This window comes from Tachyglossus aculeatus, chromosome 17, assembly GCF_015852505.1.
Source record: "Tachyglossus aculeatus isolate mTacAcu1 chromosome 17, mTacAcu1.pri, whole genome shotgun sequence".
In the NCBI taxonomy this organism is placed as follows: Eukaryota; Metazoa; Chordata; class Mammalia; order Monotremata; family Tachyglossidae; genus Tachyglossus; species Tachyglossus aculeatus.
In genome coordinates, this window is record NC_052082.1 from 26042668 (window position 1) to 26059891 (window position 17224).

Sequence of the window (17224 nt, forward strand, 5' to 3'; positions counted from 1 at the left end):
TCTTATTTGAAGAGCTAAGAAGTTGTTTGAAAATCTAGAATTATTGCACAAGCACACAACTATGATACTAGATAAAGGGATCCTGTGGTTTATTTGCTGCCTTTGAAATGTTTCTTTAATCCACCTTTGGTAACAAATACAGGACCTAAGGGCAAATATCACAATAATAATGAATTAGCTGTTTTCAAAGGTGGGGGTGTGAAGAGAGAAAATCAAATTCCCCCTCACTTATAGAACTATATGTAAACTAGATTGTAAACTCCTTCATTAGATAGTAAAATCATTAAGGGCAGGGATTGTGGCTGCCACTAGTGCTGGCTTCATTCAGTGCTTTATGCACAGTTTAGTGCTCAGTACATACCACTGATTGATTTATTGTAAACAAACATTGGTTTGGGGGGGGCAACCAATAATGAACTGGTAGTGAGGACTATACTATCAAAATGAACAAATAACTAAACATACCCAGCAGTTTTAAATGTCAAATGCTTAACAGATGTGGAAATAGGTTCAATTCCCTGTTACCAGCCCTTTCCTGCTAGATGCACAGGAGAAAAAAAAAAAAAAACACCCTCCTTTTCAAAGCAACTATTTCCATTATCAATCAATGGCATTTATGGCATTGGCATAGAGAAGCAGCGTGGCTCACTGGAAAAAGCCCGGGCTTTGGAGTCAGAGGTCATGGGTTCAAATCCCGGCTCCACCAATTGTCAGCTGGGTGACTTTGGGCAAGTCACTTAACTTCTCTGTGCCTCAGTTACCTCATCTGGAAAATGGGGATGAAGACTGTGAGCACCCCGTGGGACAACCTAATCACCTTGTAACCTCCCCAGCACTTAGAACAGTGCTTTGCACATAGTAAGTGTTTAATAAATGCCATTATTATTATTATTATTATTATTTATTGAGCACTTGCTGCATGAAGAGTTCTGCACTAAGCACTTGGGAGAGTGCAATGCAAGAGAGTTGTCAAACTCACTCCCTGTCCACGGTGAGTTTACAGTCTAGTGGGGGAGACAGACATGAATATAAAGAAATCATTTCTAATATATAATTTTAAAAATCAGTCAGGATATTTATTAAGCACTTACTATGTGCACAGCACTGTAGTAGGATCTTGGAAGAATACAATATGACAGAATTAGTGGACATGTACCCTATCCATAATGAGCTTGCAATCTAGAGAGGGAGACAGACATTAATATGAATAGGTTATAATGTATAATTCAAAGAGGAGCAATGTCACCATAAAGGGAAATTACATTAAAAAGCAAATATGTTGAATTGCCATCAAACGGTGTCAAAGCATATCTCACGTTGATCATCTTTCACTGTATAATCTCAACCCCTAAGCAGCCAAATTATTAAGCATGAAACACAATGTTTTCAGACATTGTAAAATCAAAGGACTACAAAAGTTGTTGAACTGTTACACTGAGTAAGCAGATTTAAGCCTGTTGTTGGGTAGGGACCGTCTCTATATGTTGCCAACTTGTACTTCCCAAGTGCTTAGTACAGTGCTCTGCACACAGTAAGCACTCAATAAATACGATTGAATGAATGAATGAATAAGGCAGTCAGATAAATAGAATAATTCATTACAGCATGGCTCAGTGGAAAGAGCATGGGCTTGGGAGTCAGAGGTCATGGGTTCTAATCCCGACTCGGCCACTTCTCAGCTGTGTGACTTTGGGCAAGTCACTTAACTTCTCTGTGCCTCAGTTACCTCATCTGTAAAATGGAGATTAAGATTGTGAGCCCCACGTGGGACAACCTGATCACCTTGTATCCCCCCAGTGCTTAGAACAGTGACTTCTAGACTAGAACAGTCCTCTAGACTGTGAGCCCATTGTTGGGTAGGGATTGTCTTTATATGTTGCAGACTTGTACTTCCCAAGTGCTTAGTACAGTGCTCTGCACACAGTAAGCGCTCAATAAATATGATTAAATGAGTGAACAGTGCTTTGCACATAGTAAGCACTTAATTATCATTATTATTATTATTATTAGTGGACAAAAATTAGATAGGTCAATGAATAGGGAAAACAGTTATCGGAAAGTAACACTAGGGATGTTCATTCTCTGAGGAGAGCAATTATGTGTGCCTGGAAATTGAGTGAGGACTTGAGAATTTTGTCACCAGCATGTGTTCTTGGGTCACACACTTTACCAGTGTTATTCTATTCACCTACTCAATTAGGAGGAGTTAAAATCTAAATTACAATGAAGTCACGCTTGTAATTTTAGCTATGACTGTCAGTATTTCCACCATAACTTCTGCTTTCAAAGATTTCATTTAACTAAATGGCAAACATGTGCTCTGAACTGAAACTTTTTCCCTTAAAGCCTAATACTGAAAGCATTCATATTTAGATTGTAAGTTCCTTGTGGCCATGGAACATGTCTACCAATTCTGTTAGATTATACTTTTCCCAAGTGTTTAGTACAGTACTCCATACACAGTAAGCGCTCAATAAATACTATTAATTGATTGAAAGAGAAATCTGAAACCAGTGTTATTGCATTTTGAAAAGCACAGAACGTACGTTGCTGATAACACTGAGGCAAGCAAAATAAACACACAAAAGAATGCATTTGCATCAGTCCAAAAGAACAAACTATATAATGAACTAAAAATGACACTGCTAACCAAATGAGGTATGGTAGACTCAAAGCAGTTGACACATGCTGTTCTTCAGAAGCTTGTGTTTCCTCCAGGCATTTTTCAAATTATCCTATTCCTGTTCACAAAATTCACTTGTTACAAAAGGGTCTTTTTTATTCTAGTTGCCCAGTGGGCTTAGTACAGTGGTTGCTACAGTAGGAACTCAATAAATGCTACTGAATGAATGGATTGATGAAGTGCAAAGAAACATGGATTATAAGCAATAGTTTCCATTCTTTCTGCATCAGTCTCATTCCCCAGTTCTTATTTCACTGTAGGAAAGAAATGGAGAGTTTCATCTCTAGTGTAGGGAATAATGTCCGAATGAAGAGAAGATATAAATCATTAATTTACTGTACTTCCCAAGTGCTTAGTACAGTGCTCTGCACACATTAAGTGCTCAATAAAAACAATTGAATGAATTAATTTACTGAGAAAATAGTACAGCAAGACGCCATAGATTTTCTATCATTCATTCATTCAATCATATTTATTATTGTATCACAGGGGAAGGGGTGGGGAAAGGGGCTTGCATGTCATATGGTGTGTACAATTTCTTTTGGCAGCTTGTCATGCTGAATGGAAAAGGGTGGCCTTGTCGGAAGAACTGTTCCAGTTCATTAAAGCGTTCTAGCCAAAATGTATAACAACACTGTCAGAACTGAGTGTATTTGATCCCAAATAATAACAATAACTGTGGCATTTGTTAAGCACTTACTATGTACCAAGCACTGTACTAAGCACTGGTGTGGATACAAGCAAGTCGAGTCGAATGCAATCCCTGTCCATCATAAGGCTGTCAATCCGTGCTTTACAGATGAGGTAACTATGGCACAGATAAATTAGGTGATTTATCCAAAGTTACACAGCAGACAAGCAGCAGAGCCAGGATTAGAACCCAGGTCCTTTTGACTCCACTAGGCCATGCTGCTTCTCTGAATGAAGATATGCTTAAATCAGTCCATCAGAGGTATGTATTTAAATGTGTGCAGAACACCGTACTAACTGTTTGGGAGAATTAAATACAATAGATTTCAGAGACATAATTCCTGCCGGGGCTTATAGAAGGGGATAGATATACATGCAGACACTCAGAGTGTAAGGACATGTTCCTAAATGCTGTGGACCTGGGGATGGGGTGAGTAACAAAGTGGTTTAAGGAATGGATATCTACCCATATGCATAAGCAACATAGAGAGGAAGGAAAATAGGGTGGAGAAAGGAAGAATTAGTCAGGGAAGGATTCTTGAAGGGGTTATGATTTTAGTAGGGCTTTGAAGGTGGGGAGAATGGTGGTCTCTCAGATATCAGAGAGGACAGAGTTTCAGGCCAGAAGGAGAAAATGAGTGAGGGGTGAGCAGCCTAAGAACTGAGATCAAGGTACAGTCAGTAGGTTGGCATTAGAGGATTGAAGTGTTTGGGCTGAGTCACAGTAGGAGATCAGCAAGGTCAGTTAGAGGGGGAGAGCTGACTGAGTGCCTAAAAGTCGATAGTAAAAAGTTTCTGTGTGATGTAGAGGCAAAGGGGCAATGAAAAAGTTTCTGAAGAGGGTGAAATGTGGACTGAATGGTTTCTGAGAGAAATGATCAGAAAACCAGAGTGAAGTATGGCTGGAGAAGAGAGAGAAAGCCATGAGACTAATGAAGTATCAATCAATCAGTGATATTTACTGAGAACTTATTGTGTGCAGAGCACTGTATTAAGCACTTGCGAGAGTTAGTAGATGTTCATTGCCCACCAGGAACTTAATCTTGAGGGGGAAACAAATATTAAAATGAATTATGGATATGCACATAAATCTTGGGTAGGGTGGGGTGAACGTTAAGTATTTAAAGGGTACAAATCCAAATGCATACGTGTGGCAGAAAAGAGAAGGAGAAGGAGAGCAACTGGGAGGGCCTCTTGAAGGACGTGTGATTTTAATAATACTGTGGAGGTGGAGAGAGAGAAGTAATGGTCTACCAGATATGAAGGGGGAGGGAGTTTCAGATCAGAAGGAGTTCATGGGCAAGGGGTCAGTGGAGATAGAGATGAGCTCAGGGTACAGTAAGTAGGTGGTGTTAGAAGAGCAGAGTATTATAGGTTCTAGTAAGAAAGCATAGAGGTAAGATCAGAAGAGAAGAACTTAATTGAGTTCTTACTGACAATAAGGAATTTCTGTATGATGGGGAGATGGATGGGCAAGCACTGAAGGTTCTTAGAAGTGGGAAAACATGAACTGAACAGTATTGTAGAAAAATGACCCAGCCACCAGAGTTAAGTATGAACCAGACTGGGGAAAGACAGAGGAGAGATATAGTAAGTGCTTGGATCAGTACAGTAGCAGTTTGGATAGAGAAGAAAGGGAGGAATTTAGCAATGACAACATGAAGATAGAACTGACAGGATAATATGCTGACAGATTGATTATGTGGGTTAAATGAGATAGATAAGTTGAGGATAATGAAAAGGTTATGGTTTTATTAAACAGGAAGTAGAGCAGTATTGTGAATAGTGATAGCAGGGTTTGAGTGGGAGGATTCTACTTTGGAAATATTGGAGGTTGTGGTGGGGCATTCAAGTAGAGAGGTCCTGAAATTAGGAGGAAATGCAAGGCTGCAGAGAAGGAGAGAGATAAGGGCTGGAAAAGGGCTGACTTTGGAATCACATAAAGAGGTAATTCAAGCCTTGGGTGTATATGGAGACTAGAAAGAGACCCTAAACTGAGGCTTGAGGAACTCCCACAGTTAAAAAGTGTGAAGCAGAGGAAGTACCTGTGAAAAAGATTGAGAAGGAGCAGTCAGGGAGATAGGAGGACAACTAGGAGAGAAAACATGATTTAAAGTTGTGAGCAGATTAAAATGATGAGAATTAATCATACAATTTAGTGGAAATGTAAGCAACTACAGAGTAATGTTTCAGGAGATGCAAGAAGACATTGATCAAATTTCTTCCTGAACATGTTTAAATAAGCGCTCCCTACCAAACCAATATGGATAAACGGGCTTTAATAGCATCAAATAAACCTCATATCATATCTCTAAGGCCAAAAATCCACCCCAACTTCAAGTTGGCAGAGAGAATTGTCGATGTAATACTGCTTGCAAAGAACAAGAACTAATCTTCCATTTCCAGTGAACATTACAGTTTTCAACTAAATCAGTCATTTGACAAATGAAGACACAGCCTCTTAAATCTTCATTTATAGTTTTTCAAAGAATCCAGCAAAACTAATTCTCATTAGGAGAAGCAAAGACAAAACAAAATATTCTGACTAGGAATTATAATCATAATGGGTAGTGATATAAATGGCATTCCTTTCATTAACCTAATATTATGAAAGATCAAAAGGTAAAGCACTTAATGAACGTAAGGTAAAAATGCTTTCTTCAGTTGACTGAAGGCCAACTGCAACATTCCAGCATCACCACTGCTGGTACTGATAAGGGCTGACATTTGGATTAGGCATAAGTACTCAATTTACCTCAAGTGATTTTTGGAAAAGCATCTCATGCTTCATTAAAAAGGTCTGAGTGCCAATTCCAAGCATCTTAGAAAAACAATTTTCATTTCTGAAGTCTAGAGAGAAGAAAGAAGTGCTATTTTGGATGGTTGCCTCAATAAAGATTTTAGCACCATTTGTTTAGATGAGAACAATATATATGAAATACTTAAGGAAAAAGAAGCTCCAGAAGGGAACATATGCCTGAGGAATTTCTTTCCTATTGCAAAAACTAATTGAAATGTATACTGGGCTAAGTCTAGGTTAAATTAAGTATGACAACTTTTGGACCATTTTAAAATGTCTTTTCATACTTAGGTTATAGAGTACAAAACAAGAGTCACTGACAAGAAATATAGGACTATGGATCAGTTGAAACCACAAATCCACATTTGTAAATGGTAATAGATTGTAACATCCAGATACAGTACGATCAAAGTGCAAGGCTGGATAAAACTGTAGCATGGATCTTTTTCCCCCATTCCATAATGTTAGTATAAATGGGAAATAGAAATAGATATGAAATGTGGCTATCTCAATTGTGCTACAAAATAGGACATGAAAACTGATCTATGGCATAGATTCACCTTCCCTGATAAAATTTTTAAAACTTCTCCTTTAACAGACACCTACTGTGTTCACATAACTGTCCTGAAAAAGTTCTTTAAACTATCTTTCCAGTGGGTAGGGAATGTGTCTACCAACTCTGCTGCATTGTACTCTCTCTAGTACTTAGTATATCTAGTGCTCTGATTGAGTCTAATTTTTATTTCACACCAAGATAATACAATAAGAAGCAAATATCCAAAGTAAATCAAACACAAAATTAAATCCTGGTGTAAAATGACTGTGTGATCCCATTGGCCCTAAGTCGGCATTAAGGAAAACTGATAGGCTTTGGAACAAACTCCAGAATTCACAAGTTTGTTAATGTGGACAGGGAATGTGACTGCCACTTCCGTTGTATCGTACTTTCCCACATGATTAGTACAGTGATTTGCACACAGCAAATGCTCAATAAATACCATTAATGAAGATGGTCCCTATGGAAACAGTTTCATTTGTAATTCATATGAAGGAAGATTTGCAACTTGCTCATCATCATCATCATCATCAATCGTATTTATTGAGTGCTTACTATGTGCAGAGCACTGTACTAAGCGCTTGGGAAGTACAAATTGGCAACATATAGAGACAGTCCCTACCCAACAGTGGGCTCACAGTCTAAAAGGGGGAGACAGAGAACAAAACCAAATATACTAACAAAATAAAATAAATAGAATAGATATGTACAAATAAAATAAATAAATAAATAAATAGAGTAATAAATATGTACAAACATATATACATATATACAGGTGCTGTGGGGAAGGGAAGGAGGTAAGATGGGGGGGATGGAGAGGGGGACGAGGGGGAGAGGAAGGAAGGGGCTCAGTCTGGGAAGGCCTCCTGGAGGAGAGGTCATCTGGTCATCACTTCTCATCTGGTCATCACTTCTCCAGGGCATCAGAAACAGTCTCAGACAGTATAGCATGGATTTCTGTCTGTGTAAGTAGTTACTCCTCTCTCAGGGTCACACCTGGAGAGTTTCCAGTACTCTACCTGTCTCGGCTATAGAAGGGAGAGTCAAGCAGAGGCCTACCCATTCCATTCCTAGCTTGGGCCGTGGCTAGCGAATGGAGGGCAATCTGCTACAAGTCAAAATTCACCTGTGCTGGGCAGCAGTGGCATGGGAGAGAGTCGAGTGCGAAGACTCAAGTTTACTGTGCGGAAGGAGGCAATGGTAAACTACATCCATATTTTTACCAAAAAAATTCTATGGATACACTACCAGAACGATTGCAGGTGGACAGCAGGGCGTTCTGGGAGAGATGTTTCCTGGTGTCGCTAAGGATCAGAACAATACGATGGCATAAAACAAGACAGGTACTACTGATTAACCCAGGCATCCTGTTTGATACTTTCTGTCCAGGTATGTTTAAGGCCTCTATACTCTAGTAGAGCAACAGAATGAGATCTTAATTTGCACGCATTCTACTCATGAGCTTTGATTCAATTCTGAACACTAGATATGTCACCTACGATTTGGGGTCAAAAATGAATACTTCCATTGAACTAGGCCTAGCAAAAAATGTGCCTATGTTAGATATAAAGCACACATATTGTACTGATATATTTGCTATGTACAAGGTCTGGCACGGTTTCAATTATATCACAATTCTATCAGAACTGATAGGGAGGGTATATGAAGAAAAATTATATGGATGGTGAGGAGTTATCCACTTCTATAGAGGAAAGGCAGGAGGGGATAGACTTAAATGAAGGAAAAAAGGTTTAATTAAAAAGCAGGAAGGAATGTATGCATACATCCTACATTTTCAAAGGTGCTGCAACTTAAAGTTAATTTTTCGTCATTGTGCAATTCCAGCTGAAAAGGTCCCTTTCACCCAAGGATAGGTGACACAAATGCAATACTCTTTTATTGTGTTTGATTTAAATACAGTTCTGCAAATAGGTAGAAAAATGGAGGAGGTGACTTCTTAAGATACTTTCCTGCCCTGAAGTTTTCTGATGATGACAATTATGTTTTCTGATGATGACAGTGCATGTGTAAAAGCACCAAGAAGCCAATATGAAACATTTCTGCATTTTATAGAAAAAGTCCATTTTGTCTTTGTGAAAAAGCAGATCATGATATATGTCTGACCCCCTCTTCTGAACATATTAAAACAAAATAGAATACACTGAATTTGAAAGTATGATCACTTTTCTTCTATTGCATAAAATCATAGGAAACTACTCACAGATGTCCAGCCTACTTTCCAATTTCAATTGTTGAGTCCAATTCTTTGTTTTTGTCCTGCAACTGATATTTTTTGAATGTACTTCCAACATACTATCAGAAAGCAGAATATGATCAATTCTAATGTGATAAGTTTAAATACCACTGAAATGCACAGTTATGGTGCGTTTGAATTGATCTCTCTACATGTCTTTCCTTGTGGAGTCAGTTTAATTCCCTAAAAATACCAAAGGCTGCTTCAATTTACATTAATCACAAACAACACTTGCCCTTGATTGTTATATTTTCCATCATCTCCAATCAGACTGCAACTTCAAGAACATATATTTCTGGGACCTAATTGGATCTTTCTTTGGAAATTCCAGATGGTAGAATAAATGAGTAGGGTAACTAGGTTCAAAACCTTATGTCTCATGACTATAACTTCCAATTTAATTTCAGCTCCAGGGTGGTTAAAATTCACCTTCGATTAATGGATGTGTAGAGGCCTCCATGGCTATTAATAGTCAGACACGTGTCTGGACCACAATTAGCCCTAATTAGTAACTTGGATGACAATACTAATTTCACTCCTAATATCCTCAGTGTGAAGCACACTTAAAGTGATGATCTTCTCTGGGCAAATGCTGCAGGTGTGTTCAATAATAAAATAATGCTTATTAACAAATAACTGATAATAAACTGAGGTTACAGGAAAAGGTATCCTTAGTCATTAATCTTGATTCAACCCAAATGAATTATTTCACTAAACTGTACTCAAAATTAAATTATATTCACACAAAAATGCGTCTCCATTTTCAGCCATTTTTTAAAGATTTAGAAGGGAAATTATTATATTAATGAAAAGAATAATGGATGATAAAAAGGCAACAGATTCACAATGAAGATTTTATAGACCTGCCAGGTAATTTGCAAGGATTTCAGTAAGCTTAGAATATGACTATTTCATTTTTCAAAAACACAGTTTCCTAATTTTATCCCTTGCCTGAACTACTCATTTCAGCCATCTGAAATGTACACAGACTAGACATTTCCAGGCTCCTTCAACACTAGCAGTTTGTCTTTGAAGCTGCCACTCTAAAGTAACCATCAGTGGCTGTAAAAAGCATCGGTTGAAATCCAAACACATCCCAAAAGTCCCCGATGCCAACCTCGTACTGAAACATTCAACAGTGTTAGAGATTTTGATGTTGCCAAGGCATTCTTTTGAAAAATTAATGATAGTAGCATATTTGTCTCACTCTGCTCCATGCCAGATGTTTTCTGTACAGACTCTGAGTCTCTGAGATCCTATGAAGATCAGACAGGTATGAGATTTGCATTACCACCAACTCTGACCCTAGATTTAGCCTAGCCAACATGTTTCTAAGCAGAAACCTTTCAAAACAAAGCTACAAAAAACAAGCAGCAGTTTCTCAAAAGATTCAAGAAGGACCATATTGATTTCAACACAACATGGGAGGTTCTGCAACATTAATTTTCAGATCAGCTTTTCTTTTATTTCTTAGGCTCCAACTTTAAATCCGGTTTTCATTGACTATGACTTTCTATTAACATTAAAAAATGGACATTGATGAAACATGTACAAGTCTATTTATAATCACTAACCTTAGGGATAGTCATAGATTCTTACTCTTATTCCCAATCCCTAGCTTTATCCAAAATAATGAAAGATCATTTTATGACCTGTCAGTAGCCCACTTGCTAAATAAACCTCACTGAGGCCTAGACATTTTTACCTTTATTATAAGAAAAGAAATATACAAAATTAAAACCTCAATTTAATCGGGGTTAGCAGTAACACTCCAAAGGCTGGTTGAATGAAGTAGAACATCTTTCATTCATGCCCTCAGAAATAAATATATTGTTAGAAACAAGACATTATTTTCTCCCAATAAGTTTGGCCCCATATAAAAATTAAAAGAAAACTCCTAAAATACAAATAATTATTTCCAAACCATCTCTGGGAAGCCAATGTTTTACTAAACCCAGCAAAAGAAATATCAGAAAAGACTAAGCAAAAAACATAAACCTAAAGAATTAAAGATATATAAGGGCATATTTTTTGATCATTGGAATCCAGCTGGCACTCTATTCTTTCCCTAGCTCCTATAACTTCTAAAGCCCTTTTTTCCTGCAAGTACATGATTGGCCAGGTAAATATTAAAAAAAACTCCATTTACTTCTATTTTGAGAATTTTTTAATATCAGTCTACGGAAATTGAGTCTACCAGTCAGCCTGAACCTTCCACAGCATAATAGTGTATCTGATCCAGGAGGTGTGGATCTGGGGTTTAGAGCAGGGACTCTATGACAGGTTGAGGACAAGGCCTTGGGCTAAGATGGAACCCTGAAAAAATACAATAAAATGGGAGAGGGGAAATTGTTGCCACCGGTGACAGTGACACAGCAGAGACACAGGTTGGGAGTTGGGCCAGAAGCTAGGGGCCCATATCGGAAAGGCCTTGTCCCGTACCAGCCTAATGGGCTAAAGAAGTAGGAACAGAGGGCTGATTTTTCTCTTTTCACTGGAGAGAGACAGGATTCTTGTATTCTAGTCAGAGCTCCGCTATGGTCACTGGAGGAGCAGAGAGCCAAGTAGGAGCCTGGCTGCCTGGCTCACTGAAACATGAACTTGGGCTACCGCTAAATATACCCAAAATGGCAGTTCGACTTCTCACCCTCTCACCCACCTGGTGGCAAGTGGTGTTCTGATAAGTAATTTTGGCTTTCACCTCTAGAGTCTGAACTAAGTCCTTTGGAGAGTTCAGCAGAGGCAAAGCACAATTTCGCTGCCCTTGAAGAGCTTTATCTCTCTAAAGAGAGACAAGCAGAGAAAAATTATAGAGTTAATAAAGTATTAAGCATACAAATAAGATTGTGCTTACATATGTAAGTACTAAAGATAAGAATACATATAATTCAGGTTTCCTATTGAGCTGATGTCACTTATTATCAAGTGCCGTCGAGTCGTTTTCGATTCATAGCGACTCTATGGATATATTTTCTCCAGAACATCCTGTCTTCTGCCATAATTAGGAACTTTTCTAATGGTTCTTCCATTGTCATTGTTGTGAACTCTGTCCATCTAGCTACTGATCCACCTCTTCCACATTTTTCCTGAACTTTTCCTAGCATTAGTGTCTTCTCCAGAGAATTAGTCTCCTGATTTTGTGTCCAAAATATGCTAATCTAAGTTGAGTCATTTGGCCTTCCAAAGACCACTTGGCTTAATTTGCTCCAAAGTCCATTTGTTTGTTTTTTGGGCAGTCCTTGGTATTCTCAAAAGCCTTCTCCAACACCACATTTCAAAAGAACTGATGCTCTTTCTATCTTGTTTTTTTTCACTGCCCAGCAGTGTTCAGTGGAAACACCAAAGAATTGACTAGTATTTTTGTGGCACTGTTTCAAATTGCTTAGGGAAGGAAGTCAACATTATATTTAGCATTCTGACAACTATTGTACACTTGATATCCTTACTGCTATGAAGAAAGTCCATTTTGAAATGTTTAATTTGAATTCAAAATATTGAAAGAATAAAGTTGTATTTCATTAAGCTGATTTGGTGATTTATACAATGCCACCAATGGCAATAAAGGGATTCCAAAGACTTCCCCTGATAATGATTTTGAACCTTTCTTTAGATATAGCTTGGGGCTAATTCTAAGACTTTCTGAACTGTCAAGTTGTATCATTATTTGAAGAAGTACCATTGAATGTGATGATCTAGAAAGATTATTTACAAAACTATGAACATATTGTCCATTGTTTTTGCAAACAATCTACTCCAGCAGTACTGACAGCAAAGCCTTCTTGGAGATTCTATAACATCCTTCATTTTGCCTAGGTAGAAACAGCAACTGTTTTCTCAATATATTCCCACATTGGTATTCTTTCATTTTAATATATATTTTGCATTTTCAAATAAGATGATGACACAGGACTGTTCCTGATGACAGTCAATATGGTTCAGTTGAATTTTGGAAGCTGTGGGCATTGGTCCTTGAATCTAATGCTAGAGCTGTGAACATGCCCTAAATGGCTTCTCCAACTTGCTCAGGTACTTTATCTTCGGAGATTTTACAAATGCAAGCACCTTTTGATTTAAGCCCAAAACTTAAATAGAACAAAGGATGGTGAAAAGCTGCTATAGCACTGCCTAAAGCACTTTGTTTACAGAAATACATTTTCAATGCGTGGGATTTTAGCAGTTTTACTCTTTAACCCTTCTTTTCTTTTCACCACCTATTCTTCAAAAACACCACCAATCATACCTGTCAACCCTAATGAGTGAATTTACCCAGGATCTCTTGCAAAAGATACAGTCCAAATTAAATAGTCTTTACACTTATTCTTACATATATAATCTAAAGATCTTATATTTTATAACTCTTCTGGAAAATGTCTTAAACTTGTAGATATCTTAGGAATTTTTGACTACAACGTTTGGGTCTGGTCTAGCTGGCCAGGGTGGGGACAGAGAGGCAACTTGAGTACCAGGCTGCCTTTTTTTTTTTGGTTACCGTCAGTCTTCTGCCTAGTGGAGAGACTGCCCAGTTCTAATTCCATCAAGTCCAGATGGGGACAAAGCAACAGGGTGCGGCATTCCCAACTTTTACAGTATTGGGAAAGCTGAGCTATAGTTGTGTCACCAGTTGACTCTTTAATAATAATAATAATAATAATGATGGCATTTATTAAGCGCTTACTGTGTGCAAAGCACTGTTCTAAGTGCTGTTTAAGTGACAAGGAGTCTGAAAATCTACTATTTTAACCACAGTGCTATGCTGCCCTATTTGGATTATTTTTAACCTTGTCTTTGTATTTTGCTTTTTGGTTTCATTATTTCCTTTTTCCATATGTGTGTGTTATCAACTCTTTCTCCAATAGTAATTACAACAATAACAACAACAATAATTGTGGTCTTTGTTGAGTACATACTCTTTGTCTAGCACTGAACTAACCGTTGGGGTAAATACAAGATAATCTGGTTGAACACAGTCTCTGCGACTGTGTGAGAGGGTAAGAATGGCAGAATGAGAGTGATGCCAATGATTTCCTAGGATCCATTGTCAGAATGGTTCTGGAAGTACAGTCCTGCGCTGAGCCGATTCAACCGTGAAACCCAATTGGGAGTGTGACTTGGGTGCGTTAAGATTAGCTGTAGTACAGAAGCAGCTCGACCTAATGGAAAGGTCCAGGCCTAAGCCACAGTCATAGGGACAACCACAGCCTTCCAACTTTCTTAAATATAGATGTTCTAAAGAACAAAAAGACAACCAGTCAGTGGATCCAGAGAAATTCCTGGCATTACTAATTCTTTTTTTGTTTTGTTCCAAGGAATTCCTCTGCAATCTTGTATCTATCAGGACCTGGGTTCTAATCCCGACTCTGAAAGTTGCTTGCTTTATGGCTTTTCTGTGCCCCACTCTTTTCAACTGTAAAGTGGGGACTCATTTTGTTATACGACTAGCTAACCACTGATTTAAGTTGCTCATCAGATTCCATCCGCCACTTAAGCCAAAAGAATGGATGACGGAATTTGGACCTTTCACAGCAGAGAATATCATACAAAATCCTTTATTGCATATAATATTCAGATATTACTACATATCTGGTGGATAAAATCAGTTGGCTAGTTTATGAAAATCAATCAAAGGTATTTATTGAGTGCTTACTGTTTTCAGAGCCCTCCAAGTGCTTGGTAGAATACAATACAACATAGTTGGTAGACACTTTCCCTACCCATAAGGACTTTACAGTCTAGAGTGGGGGGAAACATTAATATGAATACAGAAATTATAGATACGTATGCAAGGATTGTACGGCTGAGGGTAGTTTGCTAGGCAAACACTATAGTACTTTCCTATAGTGAGGAAAGTGTTAATGCTCTGGTGGCTTGATTAGCCCAGAAATACAGTTTTCAATAGGCAAATGACCCTTGGAGTCAAATCCCAGGCAACTCATTACTAAGGACAAAATATCAGTTAATTTATGTTTTTCGTTCTACATTTTTCCCAATATGAGTGTTTAAACAACTCTATTGATTATAAAACACTAATCTTTTTAAAAGGTAAATTCTGCAATGTCATTACTACTGATTCAGTTGGCTCTTCCTCACAATCACTAGCCTCTGTTCCAGAGCTCTACTGCGGTAGTTCAGTTAAAAAAATGTTGATATTAGCCAGTTCTACTTCTTTTTTCTCATGCACAAAACAGTTAGAGGTAAAAATGGATGTAGTCACCAAAAACATTTCACTGGGGAAAATATCTTTCAAGATTTCAGATATCAATGCTAGGTCCATAACTTGGAAAATAAAAGTAGCAGGTGAGGGAAGACAAACAATTACTGTTGACAATTTTAATGGATATGCTTCATGTGCTATTGTTCATAAGGTCAAATGGCTTATCTGTCCTGTGTGTGAGAACCAGGGTGAATGCAGTATGATGTGCTGACATTTACAAAAGGTTAATTTCCTTAATGAAAGCTATTCCTCAAGGTTTCCAATGATTTATCTAGTCAAATGCCCACTGAGAATTTATCTAATTATGGAAGAATCAAATATTTAAAATCGAATATCATGCAAATAAACATAATACATTTTCCAGTCTACAAAATTTTTTTCAGGGTCATGATTCCTTGAAAGATTCACAGGTAAGTTTCTGGTTATTAATAGAGAGATTATCTATTTTTATCTCTACACAAATTCATACCGACAGCTGTCCTTAACATTTGATGATGATGCTATTGATGGTGAGATTATGACTAAAAAGACCAATTAATCTATTACAATTTATTGTAACAAAGATAGTCTTTACTATAGCGCTATTGCTACTTGCAGTGCCTGGCAACTTAAGATCACCCAGTCAATAAATGGTATATATTGAGTGTTTACAGTGTACACAGTACTGTACAAGCTGCTTAGTAGACTTGGTACAACAAAGTTGGTAATAATAATAATAATGATGATGATGGCATTTATTAAGTGCTTACTATGTGCAAAGCACTGTTCTAAGCTCTGGGGAGGTTACAAGGTAGACATGTTCCCTGCCCACAACCAGCTTACAGTCTAGAGAAGAAATAAGCATGGTTTTTATTCAAAGGCAGGTAGTTTGTCGGGGGCATACCTCTATGCATCTCCTTTTTCTATAAAACAAAGCCAGCAAAACTGTTGATCACAAAGTCTCTTGAATGCTTTGATGGGCAGGAAATGCCTGAAACTCAGGTACCTATTCCTCAGGGGATCAGTTTGAACCTTAACAACTGGTGAATTCTCTCCTTGATCCCCTCCAGTCTGTGCTCTGCACACAATTGATTTCTTTCTATTTATTCATTATCCATGGTAAAAGGGGCTAGGTTGATCAAGCTTTGCAGTTACAGCTTTAAACCTCAGATGTTTCAAATATAATTACCCTCAGCCTTTATTAATAATAATATTATTAAAGACTCAGATGGCATAGTGAATAGAGCAATGGGCCTGGGATTCAGAAGGTAATGAGTTCTAACCCAGGCCCTGCCACTTGTCTGCTGTGTGACCTTAGGCAAATCACTTTACTTCTCTGTGCCTCAGTTACCTCATCTGTAAAATGGAGATTGAGACTATGAGCCCCACGTGGGATAGGGATTGTGTCCAACCTGATTAACCTATACACCCCAGAGCTTAGTATAGTGCTTGGATCATAGTAAGTGCTTCACAAATACCATAATTATTATTAATTAATATTATCATTATTATCATTTTGAGGGCTTACTATCTGTTAGGCACTGTTTTAATAACAGGGGTAGGTACAAAATAATCAGGTCAGACCCTGTCACTGTCCCACATGAAGCTCACAGTCTAACTAGAGGGGATAAGTAGGTTTAGATTGCCCATTTTACAAATAAGGAAATTGAGGCCCAGAGAAGTTTAGTGACTGGCTCAAGGTCACCCAGGGAGTGGGTGGGTGAGAGGCAGAGCCAGAATTCGAACCCAGATCATCTGACTCTAAGGCTTGCACTATTTCCACTAGGACTCGGTGTCTTTCTGTAAGCTTTTTTTTTTTAATTTGCAATATTGATTAAAATCTTGACTTTGGTCACAACTATATTTGAGAATTACTTATTGGGGCTATTGTAATAATAGTTGTTATTTGTTAAGCACTTACAATATGCTAGGCACTGTACTAAGCTCTAGGGTACATGCAAGATCGTTGGGTCCCTCATGGGGCTCACAGTCAAGTAGGAGAGAGAATAGGCATTTTCACAGATGAGGGAAATGAGGCACAGAGAAATTAT

At 38.0% G+C, this 17224-nt stretch overlaps 1 protein-coding gene and 1 non-coding gene across 2 annotated transcripts in view; one reads left to right on the top strand and one right to left on the bottom strand.

Moving 5' to 3' along the window:
* Window positions 1-17224, bottom strand: part of GPC5 (glypican 5) — an 809030-nt gene that overhangs the window by 375818 nt on the left and 415988 nt on the right. The window lies entirely within an intron of this gene.
* Window positions 7708-7845, top strand: LOC119939787. The gene has a single exon (XR_005454750.1). It is a non-coding gene; the product is annotated as a small nucleolar RNA SNORA7 (small nucleolar RNA).